Here is a 20208-nt window from a genome sequence, read left to right on the forward strand (position 1 = left end):
TTGCCTATCTTAAGGTTCATCTTACCTCTTGTCAATCTCCTAGGTCTTGCTAGAACCTACAATAAATTATAAATATGATAAGCACTACCGGTATCCAATACCCATGTATTATCATAAGAGTCTAACAAATTAAAACTAATCATGAATGTACTTAAAGCTTCTCCAAGCTTTTGTTTGCCCTCTCTGTAAGGTAGTCTTTATTGTTCCTCTTCTAGTGCCCATCTTTGTTGTAGTGGAAGCATTGGCCTTTGTTCTTTATCGAGTTCTTCTTATTAACCTTTACTTTACCCAGTCTGCCATTGTCTTTGCCTTTCTTAAGGGACTTTTCTGCCTTCATTTTTTTTCTGGTCTCACTAGTATAGAGAACTAGCTTCTCTTTTTTGTTAGTGCTTTTTGTCTCACTCAACATATTGAGGAGCTCAGGGAGAGTCGCTTCACGTTTATTTATATTAAAATTCATTATAAATTATGAAAAGGAATCTAGTAGGGACTGAAGCACAAGATCCACACACGTGTTATCCTCTAGGACCATTCCTAGACCTATGAGTTTCTCAATCCACTCAATCATCTTTAGGACATGGTTCTAAATCGGTGTCTCCTCAATCATCCTAGCGTGGAAGAGGCTCTTTGAGATCTCATATTGCTGAGTTCTTCCCTATTCCTTAAACAGTTTGTAGACATGTAGGAGAATGGATCTAGTATCCATCTTTTAATGTTGCATTTGTAACTCATGAGTCATGGAGTCCAACATGTAACATTGCGAGAAAGAGTGGAGTCATCTATATACTTCACGTAGCGAGTGATCTCATCCTCGCTTGCCCCTTCCTCGAGCATAGGCATCACTGTATCAAGGACGTACACAATTTTCTCCATCGTGAAAATAATTCTCAAGTTGCGAAGCCAATCCATATAATTCAAACCAGTAAGGCAGTTGACATCAAGTATGTCGCATAAGGGATTTGAAAGTAATATTTTATAAAAATAAACATATAGCAGAAATAAATAACATGCAAAATTTATAAAAATAAAAAAAATCAAGATATAGTCTTCTATCTTAATCTACTCCCACTATTTTCTCGTGAAACACACAACTCCCTCCGGTATGTGAATCGAAAATCTTCGACGGATCTCTTGTGGGGATCAGGATCTAATCGGTATCTTAATATAACATCAAGGGACTCGACCAATCATGCTAAGCCCGTAAAGGTAGGAAACTCTTGCCAATAACAACTTCTTGTGACTCTTATCCTATTCAGCCTCCGAAACACCATAGCCTCGAGAGACTCGACTAACCATGATGTTCGGTTAAGTCAACACCATCGTTATAAGATGATTCTGATTCAATGATATACCCTCGAGGGATTGGACCGAGCATACCATATCTTCAGGTCACCGGTGACATATTTATGCTGTAGGCAAGATAGTGAATTGCGATATAGGTAAGCCTTGAGGGACTCGATTAACTTAACCTACGTCGGGGATTGATCCCTACCTATAATAATGGAAGGCCACATGGGTCAATCTAATTACCTCATGTTTACCTCATGTGTCACACATATACATATTTAATATACATCTACATCACATGCAAATATATATACATATATAGTATGTGTATAAGTAATCACACATCACATGGGCAATCACACTAGATGATCATGAACTACATCCTAATGTGATCAGGCCCGAGCCAATGGGCCAAATCACTCCAATCAAAATCTATATGTGTAGCAACGCATCTCCATGCCCTATGATCGTCCATCTCATCCTCGTCGGTTCCAGCGGCATCTCAATGCATCTCTATACGTCGTGATCATCCGTCTCAACCTTATGGATCCCACTATCGCTTTCACTCTCCCGTTACGCCTCCCTGATGTGATTACAAGTTAATCATAGGCACACAAGTCCGACAATAAATGAGAAAAAAATAGAGACTCATAAACCTCAATAATAATAATAATAATAATAATAATAACATCACATGTACACATATCGCATAGTCCATGATCATCCGTCCGCATCAAACATCACATGTACACATCATTATCATGTAAGACTACTAGATAATAATAATAATTAATTAAACTTTTTAATTAACTACTATTTTTTAAATTAGGGACAGGGAATTTTTTGAATTGTGAAGGACATTTTGTTAATATGAATAGAAAGGATAGGACTTAAAATTTCTAAAATCCTAAGGAATAAAATTTTCTTTTTCCAAAAAAAAAAAATCATAAATCACTTCTCCTTCTCCCGTATTGTGTTGCGGCCACCGCCACCCTACCGGCGGTGGCCTTTGTGGGGAGGGCGGGGCGCGTAGCCCTTGCCCGCGAGCGCTTCTACCAGCAGGTGGCATTGCCCCTACGGCTGCAGTGCCCATAGGCAGTAGCCCACGGGCGGCTCACCCATGGGTCTTGTGCTCGTGGGTGTTGTACTTATAAGCAGCGCTTGTTGGCACCGTCACTTGCGCTACAAGCACAGTGCCTATGCACAGGCAGCTCTGCTTACGGGTGACCGTGCCACCTGCCTGCTAGCGCTGCCCTTGTGGCTACCTGCTTACGACCCATAGGTTGCCAACCGCCTATGAGAGCAGCAATAGTTGCTACCCTCCCTTGTCTTTTGCGTCAAAAATTTTAACGTCAAAAGTTTTTCTAAAACACAACACACAGAGTTCAAAACCAATCTTTCGCACAAATAACCTAGCTTTGATACCACTATAGGGAATTCTGGGGCGACATCACATGCATAGCGGAAGAATATAAAATAAAATTTTCAGATATCCGAAAAGAGTGTTCATCATCTGCGGGAGATTATGTTACCTAGGGAGATCGTATATCTCTAAATCTCTGTAGATCTATAGGTGAGGATGAAGGAGGTCAAGTGTCCTCCTCTCAAGTGGTGATCCACACAATAGGGCTGCGATGACGCTTCTCAAATTGTTGTCCAAATCTCCACACCTGCTATCTAAGGAGGAGAAAGGGGAGAGGAGAATAGGAGGTGACAACCAAGAAGCCTCAGCCTATAGGCCTTTGGTTCCCTTATATTTATATAGTCTTGTCAACTTAACCCTAATGAGTCCTGCCCTATTAGGTATTGAATCTCTATCCAACTACCCAAACCATTTAGATTAGTGGATCTCTATCCAATAATCTCTCATTTGCTCTTATTGGATCTCATCCATAGGATCCAATAATTTAGGGGCTTATTGGATATCCAATAAGATAGGGGCTCCGACGGATATCTCATATCCGAACCTCTACTCATCGCAATGTCTACTCTATGTGTATGACCCTCTAGGTCCAATATCGAGCTGGTCATGAGTCATACTTATCAAAACTTCTTTTGGCTTAGTGAATTATTATCTTCATAATAATTCACTTAATTAATCGAATGCGGACGTACTACATGGGAATCCAATCCTTTTGACCTATCTATTCTCAGTTATTGTATACCTATAGTCCCTTATCTATCTAATACTCCAGAGATCGTATATCGACCATCGTGTTGTTAGGCCTATATAGTTTCTCCTTGAGTCTCGCTCTAATCGGATTCTCTAATAGAACTCTTTCTCTTTCAATCTGAATGACCTTGGCTAAGGATTTTTCTAAGCAAGAACATATAAGATATTTCTCTCATGACATTAAGAGCTGATGGTCCTCTATCGACACTCAATAGCCCTCGTAAGGTTGACTGCTACTCCCGATGATCGATTATACTAGATCCGGAACTTTGAAACATATAAGTCCAGTATTAAAGAATGGAGTACTCATATAGGACATACTTTGTGTTTCAAATCTAAGGACCAGGTACACCACTAGGATAACAGAATTATTATTTGATAATAAGGCATCATCAACCATCAAGCATTTCTTGAGCGGATCAATCAGTGAACTCATTCTCCAATGAGCACCTACATTATAGCCCTAGTGTCCCCATACGAGTAGCTATGAGACCAGCTACCTCCCTTATATGGACAGGTATACAACACTCTAGTATGTCCGGTTATCTCGAGATCCCTCTCGAGTACCTATGACCAGGATTATTTATGATCTATATTTAAAGGTGAATTGGTCTTATTATCATGATCTCATCAAGATCCGATTCCCTTTGCACAAATCCATGGACATCACATTATATATGCATATATGCAATAAGCAACATAAAATGATAAAATATCAAATAATATAATAAACAAAAAGAATACATATCATGTCATACATGTTATCACTCACGTGATTGGCTTGTAGGGCACATATAACTAGTATGATGAGCATCTATATACTTCCATTCATTAGGTAAGGGTTCTTTGGAAGTAGATGTATCCAAGTTACTTGGGAGAGGAGAATTTTTATTCAAATTTAAAGTATCAAAATTAAAATCATCATAAAATTATTTTTCTTAAATTTGGGAAACTTATTAAAAACAACATGGATTCCTCAATAACTAAAGTTCTTTAAAGACATGGTAAGCTTTAGAAATAGAGGAATATCTAAGAAATATATCTTTATCGAATTTTGTATCAAATTTTTTTAAGGCATCTTTTTTATTTAAAATAAAATATTTACAACCAAAAACTTTAAAATATGAAATATTTAGTCTTTTATTATTCCACAATTCATAAGGAGTTTTAGAAAATAGTGATCTTACGAGAACCTTATTCATGACATAACATGTAGTATTAACAGCTTTGGCCCAAAAGTATTTAGGTAGGCTATGTTCATTAAGTATGGTTCTTGCCATCTCTTAAAAACTCTTATTTTTTCTCTCAACAACTCTATTTTGTTATGGATTTTTTGGAGTAGAGAAATTATAGTTATACTCATTTAACTCATAAAAATCTTAAAAATCATGGTTTCTAAATTCACCACAATGATCACTACGAATATAAGAAATTATAAAACTCTTTTCATTTTGAACTAGTTTATAAAATTTTAAAAAATATTTAAAGCAATAACTTTTATGTGCTAAGAAGTATGTCAAGTATATCTAATATAATCATTAACAATCACAAAAGCGTATTTACTATGTTCTTGACTTATGATATCAATTGGTCCAAATAAATCCGAATTAATTGTAGTGGTTTTGAGGTACTTACTTGATTTTTAGACTTAAAGCTACTCTTTATTTGTTTACCTAGTTGGCATGCATCACAAACTTTATCTTTGACAAATTTAATTTTAGGCATACTTCTTACAAGTTTTTTGGTTGTAATTTATGAAATTAGTTTCATACTTGCATGACCTATTTTTTTATGCCAAAGCCATGCATTATATTTTAAAACCAAAAAGTAAGTTTCATCACAAAAATCATCAAGATCAATAGTGTACCACATTGCTAGTTCTTAAGATAAACATAGATCTATTTTTGTATGGTATTTCTCTAATGTAAGCATTAGATTCAAATTTGATGTTATAACCCTTACCACACAATTGACTAATGCTAAGTAGATTTTATTTTAAACCATCTACTAACAAAACATCTTCAATCAAAAGGTTTGACTTATTACCTATATTTTTTTCTTTGTTGTTGTCTCCGAAGGTAATATATCCTTCGTCTTAGCTAGTGAGATTAGAGAAATATGTTGGATCTCCAATCATGTGCCTTGAGCATCCACTATTAAGATACTATCTCTTGCTCCTAGCTTTTGATTGTAGATAAATCTACAAGAAAATGGGGTTTGTTTTAGGTACCCATTTAACTTTAGGTTCCTCATAAAAAGATCTATCTATTGGTATTAAGTTATTTATACTTCCTTTAGGAACCTAAACTAATTTTTGTTAGCTATATTTTTTAAATAAATATTTATAGGCATAATGACCATATCTACCACAAAAATTAGTGTTACTCATAAAGCTGATTCTTTCCTTTCTACGAACATGACCCTTATTGGCAAGAATCATGTTTAATGATTTGTTACAAATTTTAAATTTTTCTAAAGTTTGTTGTAATACTATATTTCTTTCTTAAGTGAATCTAACTCTTCACACTTAATGCAATGAGTTAACAAACATTTATCATACTCACTTTTCAATTTATTAAATAGAGTTAGGTGCATGATCCTTTTTTAATAATTTATATTTTTTACTAACTATTTTAAGCTCATTATATAAATTATGAAATGCATCAAGTAATTCATGATAAAGTAAAAAGGATTCGTTGGAGTCACATATCTCGAGAGTCATTAAGGCATAGTTTGTCACTTTATCTTCATTGGTTTGCACCTCGTTTTTAAATGCACTCGATTCATCCCAAGTTATCTTGAATGCTTTCTTTTTCTTTGATAGCTTCTTCTTTTTCTTTTGATGGCATTCACTTTTGAAGTGCCCTGGCTTCTTGCATTCGTAGCAGATGATTATGTCCTTTCTGAGTTTATTTTTTTTCTTTATATCTTGTTTTATAATATTTATTTTGTTTCTCTTTATGAATTTTTTAAAATTTCTTGTTAGGAGTGTCAAGTCCTCATCATTACTTGAGCTTTCGCTCAAGTAGTTTTCTTTAGTTCTCAATGTAATATCCTTCTTGTTCTTTGGAAAGTTATTATCATATTTGTCATGTGCTATACAAGTCATTTCATAAGTCACTAATGACCATATAAGTTTTCAAGAGGAAAGTTATTAAAGTCCTTTGCTTCTTGGATTATTGTCACTTTTGGATCCCAACTTTCTAAAAGAGATCTTATAATTTTATTAACAAGTTCAAAATTAAAAAATATTTTATTAAGTGCTTTCAAACCATTGACAACATTCGTAAAATGGGTGTACATATCACCGGTGATTTCGCTTGGTTTCATTCGAAACAATTCAAAACTATATATCAAAAGATTGATTTTAGACTTTTTAACTCTACTTTTGCCTTCATGTATAACTTCGAGTGTGTGTCAAATATCATATGTAGTTTCACATATAGAAATATAATTCAACTCATTTGTCTAAAGTGTAAAATAAAGTATTTATAGCTTTCACATTTAAAGAAAATAATTTTTTTTCTACATCATTTTATTCATTCAAAGTCCATAGAAATAAAAAAAATCATCATTCTTATTTTCCAGTTCGTGTAGTCTATCCCATTGAACATAGAAGGACAAGTGATAAAGTGACCCTCTAGATTGTCAATAAAAGTCATTTAATCTTTCTTGGGTGTTAAACCAATCAAGACAAACTTAGTTCTGATACCAACTGTTAGAACTATATCAACACTAAGAGAGAGGGGGCGGGTTAAATTAGTGCTTTCATAAAAATTACATTGATTTGAAAACTCATTCGATGAAACCATATCGGAAATACATTTAAATGTAAAGAGTAAGTGAGAGTAGTAGACAATCAAATCAATAAGTAATGGCAATGAAAAGCAAAAAGAAAATACACACTGAATTTATAGTGGTTCGATCATCATGACCTATGTCCACTCTTGATTCCTCTTTCGTCGAGGCTACTTGCGTTCACTAACGATCTTCTTTCAATGGACGAAGATGAACTACCCTCTTTATAACTCTTTCTCCATTTCACAGATTTATGATAGAACCTTTACAAGTCTCACACCTTCCTTAGAATGACTCTAAACTTTTAAAGAGGAGAAGAATACTCAAAACTTTTCAAGCTTTTACAACTCAGAATGATAAGCTTTTTTGTTTAGTTTCCTTACTTTATCAAGTAGGAAAGAGTAGGGTATTTATAGGCCCAAATGGTTTCAAAAATGGAGCAAAAAGAAGTCTTATCCTGGGTTTCAAGGGTACTAGAGGTACTACCACTAGTATTGGCTAGTACCATCGCCTATAGCCTTGACAACTAGTGGCACTACCACCTAGTCTCGGCGATACTATCACCTGACACATGGGAGACCATGGATACTAGTAGTACTACTGCTAGTCTGGGTAGTACCACCACTTGACACTAGTGGTACTACCGTCGGGTCTTCCAGAAAATGTACACTCTGTATGTTCCAACTCATAAGTAGTTCCACTGCCTGGTCTGGCGGTGCCACCATCTGACCTAACTTTAGGTCATTGAATGGGCCTACCAATGGACCCAACTTAATCCTATTTTAGGCCTAATGGGCCTCTAATTGAGTTAGTAGGATTACATCCAAAACTAACTCAATTTAAGACCTAACTATAATAATTAAGACCTAAACAATTACAAGACAAGAAATCTAAGTTGTTTGGCATGTCATTAGTTCATCCGAACTCCCAGCGAACTTTCAGCATATCGTTCGAATCTTTAACGTATTGCCTGATCTATCGGCATGTTAACTCTCGCAACATCTGATCTTGGCACAATGTCCGATGCTTGATCTTTGACTTCAGCCCAACGTCTGATTTTTCTGCTTTAATTGTTTTATCTTTTCATGATCAAAGTTAGTCCTACATCACTTTTCTCAAATCACAAATTAGATTACAAACTTCATCAATTGATTTCATCATCAAAATCAAGAATTTAACATGAAAAAAATTCTCATAGAACCAAGATTTCATCTTCTCCCAAGATGAAATCTTTATCTTCTCTTTCCAAAGGCACATCTCTTATACCTTGTCCCACCATATTAGAACATAACGTTGAAGCCTTATAGCAATTAATTTTACTTTTTGGTCTTTAGCTATTTCCCTAGACTAAGAATTTCTCAATGGTATTAAGCCAATCAAGAAGCTCTTCATATTGAGGTTGACCATAGAACTCAGACAAGTCAATTTTGATGTTGTTATTTGCACAAAAAAAACCTCTCCATAGATTAGCCTCTTACATATTCTTTGGATGCAAACGGATTCATGTCTTCGAATTCATCACTTATATAACCATAACTTGAGCCTCTAGAGTCATGGGTTTCTTGATATATGAGGCACATAGTAAACTTTTCAACTTGTCAATTTAGTGCTTCAATTTTTGTATCTCTTTTTTCTCTATCTTGTTGCATCATTCTTTTCTACAAAGTACTCCAAGAACATAGTAAGACTTCGATATTAAATAATATAAAATAAGAAGAAAAAAAAAGAGGAGGAGAAAAAGAAGTGAAATATAAGAGAAATAAAAAGATAACTTTATCTTTAAGAGATAACTAAGAGATAGTAACTCAAAATATAAAAGTTTAGGTTTTAAAACCAAGAATATCCTATCAAACTTTCTTCCTTCTCCTTTTATATATCTATTGTATATTGAATCCCTCAATTACCTAATTAATGAGTCATAATTTACTAAAAGTCAAGCATAAATTATAATATATATATTAAATTCATATTGTATTATATCTTGATGATTTTAATTTTTTTATAATTATCTCAACATAGGAACCATAAAGTAAAGTGATCTATTTTAGTTAATAGCTCAAGAATATCATTTCGTTTAACATCCTTACCGGTGAGTTAGCACGGTTTAACATCCTTACTGGTGAGTCAGCACGATTGGTTCGTTGACGAAGGTGTAAGCCCGGGTGCCATTTCCTGGCCGACATAGGAGACTTGGCAATGTGAGACCACATAGATGACCTGATCGGAAGTGGTCTTGTCTATGCGGACTTGGTTCAGGATAATCGAGCAAGCAATTTGGGGTCTTCCTCGCTACAAGGTTCCCTTTCGAGGCCAAGTTATTTGGGTGTCCTCGAGAGATGGTTTGTCTCATGGTTGTGTGGTTACATCCTAACAACGGGGCGCATCCTGACCTCTGATGATCTTATATGACAAACCGGCATCGGGGGTTGCCTAGCGTGGCCCCTTGATGCTTAAGTCAACGAAGGAAAAAATAATAGTGTAAGTTATATGACTGAGTTCGTGTGTAGAAAACCCCACCCCCCTTAGCATGAGCTTATGGGTTCTTTTTTATACCTGATCTCTAGACCTTCTTACTGACTAATCTGGGAGAAGATTAGATGAATTACCTAATCATTCTCCGATCTTGATAATATAGAGTGATTATCGGGACGCACTACGATACCATTTTGGGGCTAGTGACCTAAAGCCCTGCTTGGGTATCAGTCTTGGTGGCAGGTGAACTGACATGGTATCACGGACTTATCTAGTTTTGCCTAAGTTGTGTGACACCCTTATGTGTTCGTCCACAAAGGTCAGTCTCCCCAAAGCCTCCCATAGTCCCTTAGGACCCACAAAAGAGAAAATGCCTCACTCGGGATCCACAAGCAAACATTTCCGAAAAAACTTAATAAACAATGCAAATTACAAACAGACTTTACAAGCTCTGAACATTTGCACAACAAAGGGTCAAAATGGTCTACTATAGGCCGAAAATCTCTCACAAGTATCCACATGACATAACCTTTATTTACAAGCCTAAAGTGACCACTAAACCCAACTAAAATGGGACTATTAAGCCTTCGGCCGTCCCTCTACATGTTGTGCAAAGCATGAACATACCAAATGATATGGACATGCATAAGCATTACATCAAACATTAGGTTTAAAAGTTTGTCAGTGACATTCTCCCCCACTTATCCCTTCGACATCCTCGTCGAAGCCTTTGCCGATACTATAACTCCTCGTCTTTGTTGAGTCTTCAATCTTTTGCTCCAGCTGCAATGAGACTCTTGGCTCTCAGCTGCTCTCTGCTGTTGTTTTTGAGTAGTCGAACATTTGATCCACTATGCTGCTTAAACTCGCCAATGACTTTGACTCTAGTGTGGGGTTACCTGAGTTGTGTTGATCCTTGTTGATTCTTGCGGATCCTCTAGATGAAGGAAAAGACCACCCTTACTATGCGCTAGTCTCTCAAATGCCTTATGCTACTTGAACTAGATGGATGCTTGTTGGAGTTTTAACGAGCATCGCCTCGCAAACTTCTGAAGTTTTGGGTCTTTCCTCCATAAAATTTGCCCATTGACTCTTCTTTCACTTAGTTGTCACTTCCAAGTAGATTCGCATCATTTCCGCTTTCGATTGGCATTTCGTTGGGAAATGAAGCGGACAATCTACTCTCAGTAGCACTGATCACTGTTGGCGAGGATTTGATAACTATTATCTTCTATTATCCTCGAAGGGTCTTTGAACCTGTGCAGAGCTCCTCTACTGGATAGATAAGAGAATTGGGGTACTCGGTTTCACCCATTCTCTTAAGAGTTGAGAAGGCAAAGGTTACTTGACTTCGTCCATCTCCTCGAGGTTGTACTCCATGCATCAAGCTGGTTACTAGTCTTCGCTTTCTCTTTGCTTACATTTCTGAAGCACTTGAAGTGTTTGCACTCCTTGCATTGAGTTCGCTACTGTGATTCACGTTCTTAATGTCATCGAACTTCTGGAATGCAGGAAGTTTTCACCCCAACTTAGAGTAAGTCTCTAATAGTTTTGGTCACCTTTGGGATTGTACCGTCTTTTCCATCAACCCGGCTGCCTGCTAGTCATAAGTGCCCAGCAAGCCAATCACGTGAGTGATGGCACGTGTGACTTGATACAGAATCTTTTTGCTTATTATATTTTTGGCGTATATCACTTTATAACTATTGCATAAATGCATATGTATAGTGATGTCCTTGGATTTGTGCAATGGGAATCGGATCGTGATGAGATCACGATAATGAGATCGATTCACCTTTAAACACATATCCTAAATAATCCCGGTCATAGGTTACTCGAGAGGGACATCGTGATAACCGGATAGACTGGTGTGCTGTATACCCGTCCATATGATGGATGCAGCTGGTCTCATAGCTGCTCGTGTAGGGACACTAGGGATACAGTACAGGTGCTCATTGGAGAATGAGTTCACTGATTGATCCGCTTACGGAATGCTGGATGGTTGATGATGCCTTATTGTCAGACAACGATTCCGTAGTCCTAGTGGTGTATCTGGTTCTTAGACTTGAGACACCAAGGATGTCCTGTATGAGTGCTCCACTCTTTGATACCAGACTTATAGGTTTGGCTGTTCCCAGATCTAGTACAGCTGGTCATTGGGAGTGGTAGTCGACCTTACGAGGGCTATTGAGTGTCGATAGAGGATCATCCACTCTCGGTATCATGAGAGGAATATCCCATGTGTTCTTGCTCAGACAAATCCCTGGCCAGGGTCATTCGGGTTGAGAGAGAAAGAGTTCTCCGGGAGAATCCGATTAGAGCGAGACTCAAGTAGAAACCGTATGGGTCTGACAGCACCATGCTCGATATACGGTCTCTGGGATATTAGATGGATGAGGGACTATAGGTACATGGTAACTGAGGACAGACAGGTCCAATGGATTGGATTCCCCTGTATCGTCTGGGGACTACGGCGTAGTGGCCTAGTACTTCCGTAGTCGATGAGTCGAGTGAATTATTACAGAGATAATAATTCACTTAGTTAGAAGGAGTTCTGACAGGTATGACTCACGGCCAGCTCGATATTGGGCCTAGAGGGTCACACACATATGGTAGGCATTGCGATGAGTAGAGGTTCGGATATGAGATATCCGACGGAGCCCTTGTCTTATTGGATGCAGATCCAATACCCACTAGGGAAAAGGACCCATTAGGGTTTTGACACGGGATCTCTATAAATAGGAGGGATTCACAGCCTCATAGGCTAGAGTCTTTGCTTGCCCTTCCTATTCTCCTCTCCCTCTCCACCTCAGAGTAGGCCTGGAGTTTTGAGGAGCGTCGTCACAACCCTACTGTGTGGATCACCGCTAGAGAGGAGGACGCTTGACCTCCTTCACCCTCTCCTGAGGATCTGCAAGGAAACAGGGATATACGATCTCCCTAGGTAACACAATCTCTATACGCAGTTTTGTGTTTTGCGGATTTTGCGCACCAATCTTCGCACGACGACGAACATCTTTTTGGGAATCGGGGATTTTTGTTTTCTTGTTCTTCCGCTGCGCATATGATGTCGCCCCCCCATGATTTCCCAACAGTGGTATCAGAGCCAGGTTGTTCGTGCGAATGATTGGTTTTTGAACTGCGTGTGTTGTGTTTAGGAAGAATATTGACGTCAAAATCGTTGACGCAAAAGCAAGGAAGGGCAGCAACAGTTGCTGCCCTCGATCTGCATGCCTGCAGCCAGCCGCAGCCGCAGCCAGGCAGCACAGCGCCGGCGCATGCGCAAGCGCTGTGCCTGCAGTAGCCGGCCGGCGATCAGCTTGCAGCAGGCTTGCGGCCGGCGGGGCTGGGAGCCCGCTCGGTAGAAGCGCCTGCGGCCACTGAGCCCGCGGGCAGAGGCGCCGCGGGGTAGCAGCGCGGGCTGAGGCACCGCAGGGCAGCGGCGCTTGTGGCCGCTGCTCCCACGGGCAAAAACCCCGCAGGGGCGGCCGCCAGCGAGACAGCACCACCTGCGGGCGCTGACTCGCGGGCAGAACCGCCCGCGAAGGCGGCGGCGCCTACGGGGGCGCCCACCTGCAGCGGCCTCGCCCTCGCCGCACAGGCCGCCGCCAGCAGGGTGGCGGCGGCGGCGGCGCAGCAGCGAAAAGGGGAAAGGGTATTAGGGTTTTCTGTGCAAAAGACAGTTTTGCCCCTCGGAATTTGAGAAATTCTAGTTTCTGTCTTTTGTCCAAATTACGAAAATACCCTTAGGAATTGAGAAATTCCCTATATATCCCTGATTTCAGAAAATATTAATTAATTAAAAGGTTTAGTTGATTATTATTTTTATTATCTAGTAGTCCTACATAATGACGATTATTTATACATGTGATGTATGATGAGTGGACGGATGATCATGGACCGTGTGATGTGTGTACTTGTGATTATTATTATTGAGGTCTGCGAACCTCCATTATATTTCTCGTTTATTGTCGGGCCTGCGTGCCTATGATTAAGTTGTAATCACATGAGGAGGCCTAGCGGGAGCGTGGATGCGACAACGGGACCCACGAGACGGATGATCGTGTTGCATGGAGATGCATCAAGATGTCGACGAAACCGACGAGGACGAGATGGACGATCACAGGGCATGGAGATGCACCGTTGCACACATAGATCTTGATGTGAGTGATTAGGCCTACTGGCTCGGGCCTAATCATATTAGGTTGTGGTCCATGATCATCTGGTGTGATTGCTTATACACATACTAGATATGTATATATATTTGCATGCGATGTAGATATATATTAAATATGTATATGTGTGACATGTCATATTAGGAGACCAAATTATAGAAACATCTCTCGATAATATTAAGTCGGTAAACGTGAGGCAATTAGATTGACCCACGTGGCCTTCCATCGTTATGAGTAGGAACCGAATCCCGGTGTAGGTTGAGTTGGTCGAGTCCCTCAAGACTCACCTATATCGCGATTCGCTATCTTGCTTACGACATAGAGATGTCACCGGTGACCTGAGGGCATGATATGCTTGGTCGAGTCCCTCGAGGGTATATCATCAAATCAGACTCATCTTGTAACGAAGGTGTTGACTTAACCGAGCATCATGGTTGGTCGAGTCCCTCGAGGCCATGGTGATTCGGAGGCCGAACAGGACGGGAATCACAAGGAGTTGTGATCGGCAAGAGTTGTCTACCTTTTAGGCTTAGTGTGATTGGTCGAGTCCCTCGAGGTTACACTAAGACGCTGATTGGATCCTGATCCCCACTAGAAGTCTGCCGGAGACTTCCGTTTCACGTGCTGAGGGTGTCGCGTGACTCGTTAGTAAAATAGTGGGAGCATATTAAGATAGAAGTCCATATCTTGATAGTTTATTTCTTGCAAAATCTGCATGTTATTCATTTTTGCTACATCTTTATTTTCAGAAAATGTCGCTTTCAAATCCCTTACGTGGCATACTTGATGTCAACCGCCTCACTGGTCCAAATTATACGGATTGGCTCCGTAACTTGAGAATTGTTCTCACAGCGGAGAAAATCGTGTACGTCCTTGATACAGTGATGCCTACGCCCGAAGAAGGGGCAAGCGAGGATGAGATCGCTCGCTACGTGAAGTACATTGATGACTCCACTCTTGCTCAGTGCTATATGTTGGGCTCTATGACTCCAGAGTTACAGAGACAACATGAAAAGATGGATGCCAGATCCATTCTCCTACATGTCCGTAAATTGTTTGAGGAACAGGGAAGGACTCAACGATATGAGATATCCAAGAGCCTTTTCCGCGCTAGGATGACTGAGGGGACACCGGTTCAGAACCATGTCCTAAAGATGATTGAGTGGATAGAGAAACTCACAGGTCTAGGAATGGTCCTAGAGGATAACTTGTGTGTGGACATTGTGCTTCAGTCCCTACCAGATTCCTTTTCACAGTTCATAATGAACTTTAATATGAACAAGCTTGAGGTGACTCTCCCAGAGCTCCTCAATATGTTGAGGGAGGCAGAGAGTACTATTAAGAAAGAGAAGCCAGTTCTCTACACTGGTGAGACCAGAAAGAAAAGGAAAGCAGAAAGGTCCCTTAAGAAGGGAAAGGGCAAGGGCAAACAAGGTAAAGCAAAGGTTGCTAAGAAAGACCCAACAAAGGACAAAGGCCAGTGCTTCCACTGTGGTAAAGATGGGCACTGGAAGAGAAACTGCAAAAAGTACCTTGCAGAAAGGGCGAAACAAAAGCTTGATGAAGCTTCAGGTACATTCATGATCGGTCTCCATTTGTCAGACTCTTATGATAACACATGGGTATTAGATACCGGTAGTGCTTATCATATATGTAATTCGTTGCAGGTTCTGGCAAGGCCTAGAAGACTAGAGAGAGGCGAGATGGACCTCAAGATGGGTAATGGAGCAAAAGTTGTTGTTTTAGCTGTTGGCGAGGTCGCCCTACATCTGCCTAGTGGAGCTTTTATTGCATTAGATGCATGTTATTTTGTTCCTTCTATTATCAAAAACATTATCTCCATTTTATGTTTAACAGTTAGTGGATATAAATTTGTTTTTGAGAACAATGGTTGTTCGATATTATTAGATGATAAGATCATCACGAAAGGAACATTGCATAATGGTTTATTTATGTTAGACACCACTCCACATATCATGAATATAAATATGTCCAAAAGGAAACGAGATGAGTTGAACAGTGCATACCTGTGGCATTGTAGGCTAGGTCACATCCATGAAAGAAGGATTCAAAAGTTGCTAAATGATAGATATCTAGATCCATTCGACTATGTGTCATATGCAACTTGTGAGCCTTGCATTCGTGGAAAACTGACCAACTCTCCATTTAGTGGAACTGGAGAGAGAGCCACTGAGTTGTTGGAACTCATACATAGTGATGTATGTGGACCCATGTTAACTCATGCCATTGGAGGTTACTCCTACTTCATTACATTTACTGATGATTTCTCAAGGTATGGATATGTGTACTTAATGAAGTACAAGTCCGAGGCCTTTGAGAAATTCAGAGAGTATAAGAATGAGGTGGAGAACCAGACTGGAAAGAGTATCAAAACTCTTCGATCAGATCGAGGAGGTGAGTACTTAAGTACAGGGTTTACTCACTTCCTCAAGGACCATGGGATATTATCCCAATGGACACCTCCTTATACACCTCAGCTCAATGGTGTCTCTGAAAGGAGAAATCGTACATTATTAGATATGGTACGGTCCATGATGAGTTTCGCTGACCTACCCATCTCATTCTGGGGATATGCCCTAGAAACCGCAGCTTACCTTCTGAACAGAGTTCCAACTAAGTCGGTGGTGTCTACACCATATGAGATATGGAAAGGGAAGAAGCCTGATCTTAAAGTAGTTAAGATTTGGGGCTGCTCTGCCCATGTTAAAAGACACAACCCCGATAAGTTAGAATCAAGGACAGGGCGATGTAAATTTGTGGGATACCCCAAGGAAACTTGTGGGTATTACTTCTATCATCTCGAGGACCAAAAGGTTTTTGTAGCTAAGAGAGCAGTGTTCCTTGAGAAGGAACACATTCTTGACGGAGACAGTGGGAGAATGATAGAATTGAGCGAGGTTGGAGAACCAAGCTCAAGCACCACTCTACAGCCCGAGTCTGTTCAGGTATCTAATACACAAGTTTCAACTTTACGCAGGTCTGATAGAGTATCCCATCCTCCTGAGAGATATGTGGGACATATTAGAGCAGAGGATGTAGAGGATATTGATCCTCAGACCTACGAGGAGGCTATTATGAGTATAGACTCCGGGAAGTGGAAAGAAGCCATGAATTCTGAGATGGATTCTATGTACTCCAATAAGGTTTGGAACCTAGTTGATGCACCCGAAGGTATTGTACCCATCGGTTGCAAGTGGATCTTTAAGAAAAAGATCGGAGTAGATGGAAAGGTAGAGACCTATAAAGCAAGGCTAGTGGCTAAGGGGTATCGTCAAAGGCAAGGTGTTGACTATGACGAAACTTTCTCACCCGTAGCAATGCTAAAATCCATCAGAATTCTATTGGCTATTGCAGCACACTATGATTATGAGATCTGGCAGATGGATGTGAAAACCGCATTCCTCAACGGGAACCTGGAGGAGGAGGTGTATATGATGCAACCTGAGGGATTCGTGTCCAAGAACTGCCCAGATAAGGTGTGTAGGTTGCTTAGATCCATTTATGGACTAAAGCAAGCTTCCCGAAGTTGGAACATAAGATTTGATGAGGCAATCAGATCTTATGACTTCGTTAAGAACGAAGATGAGCCTTGTGTATACAGAAAGGTAAGTGGGAGCGCTATTAGCTTTTTGGTGTTATATGTGGATGACATCCTCATCATTGGGAATGACATAGGAATGCTATCCACAATAAAGGCTTGGTTATCTAGACACTTCTCCATGAAGGACTTAGGAGAAGCATCTTATATCTTGGGGATTAGAATCTATAGAGATAGATCCAAAAGGATGCTTGGCTTGTCCCAGTCCAGGTACATAGAAACTATTGTCAAAAGGTTTGGCATGGAAAATTCCAAAAGAGGTCTCATACCGATGAGACATGGGATATCGCTTTCTACGAGTATGTCCCCAAAGACTCCAGAAGAAAGGGCGAACATGGATATGATACCTTATGCCTCAGCAATAGGGTCTATCATGTATGCCATGCTATGTACTAGGCCTGATATAGCGCATGCTCTGAGTGTCACGAGCAGGTATCAGGCGGATCCAGGCTTGGAGCACTGGAAAGCAGTAAAGTGTATCCTTAAGTACTTGAGAAGGACTAAGGATCTTTTACTAGTATATGGAGGTAATAGCCTTAAGGTTGAAGGCTACACTGACTCAAGTTTTCAGTCTGATGTCGATGATAGCAAGTCGAATTCAGGGTATGTGTACACCTTGAATGGAGGAGCAGTGTGCTGGAAGAGTTCCAAGCAAGATACCACTGCTGACTCGACCACAGAGGCGGAGTACATTGCTGCATCAGATGCAGCAAAGGAGGGAGTCTGGTTGAAGAAGTTCATCACAGATTTGGGAGTCGTGCCGGATAGTGAGGAGCCGATTTCCCTATATTGCGACAACAACGGGGCAATTGCTCAAGCGAAGGAACCTAGGTCTCATCAGAAATCTAAGCATGTTCTGAGGAGGTTCCACCTTATCAGAGAGATCGTGACCCGAGGAGATGTAGCAGTGGAAAGAGTTCCATCCGAAGATAACATTGCAGATCCACTAACAAAGCCATTGTCTCAGATTGTCTTTGAGCATCACAGGGGTCTGATGGGGATCAGACACATAGGTGATTGGCTTTAGGTCAAGTGGGAGATTGCTAGTCATAAGTGCCCAGCAAGCCAATCACGTGAGTGATGGCACGTGTGACTTGATACAGAATCTTTTTGCTTATTATATTTTTGGCGTATATCACTTTATAACTATTGCATAAATGCATATGTATAGTGATGTCCTTGGATTTGTGCAATGGGAATCGGATCGTGATGAGATCACGATAATGAGATCGATTCACCTTTAAACACATATCCTAAATAATCCCGGTCATAGGTTACTCGAGAGGGACATCGTGATAACCGGATAGACTGGTGTGCTGTATACCCGTCCATATGATGGATGCAGCTGGTCTCATAGCTGCTCGTGTAGGGACACTAGGGATACAGTACAGGTGCTTATTGGAGAATGAGTTCACTGATTGATCCGCTTACGGAATGCTGGATGGTTGATGATGCCTTATTGTCAGACAACGATTCCGTAGTCCTAGTGGTGTATTTGGTTCTTAGACTTGAGACACCAAGGATGTCCTGTATGAGTGCTCCACTCTTTGATACCAGACTTATAGGTTTGGCTGTTCCCAGATCTAGTACAGCTGGTCATTGGGAGTGGTAGTCGACCTTACGAGGGCTATTGAGTGTCGATAGAGGATCATCCACTCTCGGTATCATGAGAGGAATATCCCATGTGTTCTTGCTCAGACAAATCCCTGGCCAGGGTCATTCGGGTTGAGAGAGAAAGAGTTCTCCGGGAGAATCCGATTAGAGCGAGACTCAAGTAGAAACCGTATGGGTCTGACAGCACCATGCTCGATATACGGTCTCTGGGATATTAGATGGATGAGGGACTATAGGTACATGGTAACTGAGGACAGACAGGTCCAATGGATTGGATTCCCCTGTATCGTCTGGGGACTACGGCGTAGTGACCTAGTACTTCCGTAGTCGATGAGTCGAGTGAATTATTACAGAGATAATAATTCACTTAGTTAGAAGGAGTTCTGACAGGTATGACTCACGGCCAACTCGATATTGGGCCTAGAGGGTCACACACATATGGTAGGCATTGCGATGAGTAGAGGTTCGGATATGAGATATCCGACGGAGCCCTTGTCTTATTGGATGCAGATCCAATACCCACTAGGGAAAAGGACCCATTAGGGTTTTGACACGGGATCTCTATAAATAGGAGGGATTCACAGCCTCATAGGCTAGAGTCTTTGCTTGCCCTTCCTATTCTCCTCTCCCTCTCCACCTCAGAGTAGGCCTGGAGTTTTGAGGAGCGTCGTCACAACCCTGCTGTGTGGATCACCGCTAGAGAGGAGGACGCTTGACCTCCTTCACCCTCTCCTGAGGATCTGCAAGGAAACACAATCTCTATACGCAGTTTTGTGTTTTGCAGATTTTGCGCACCAATCTTCGCACGACGACGAACATCTTTTTGGGAATCGGGGATTTTTGTTTTCTTGTTCTTCCGCTGCGCATATGATGTCGCCCCCCCATGATTTCCCAACACTGCCTACTCCACTGAGTAGCAAAGGTACAGCAACATGTACTGCCTGCTTCGTTCCTTGGTCATGCACTCTTGCATGACCCGAAATCCTTCACTTTCGGCTATCTTGATGAGAAGCTCGTTGACACCGGTCTTACGAACTTCCTTGGTCTCTACCCTTCAGCCTTGTCTCGGT

The sequence above is a fragment of the Musa acuminata genome, chromosome BXJ3-1, assembly GCF_036884655.1.
Source record: "Musa acuminata AAA Group cultivar baxijiao chromosome BXJ3-1, Cavendish_Baxijiao_AAA, whole genome shotgun sequence".
NCBI lineage: Eukaryota > Viridiplantae > Streptophyta > Magnoliopsida > Zingiberales > Musaceae > Musa > Musa acuminata.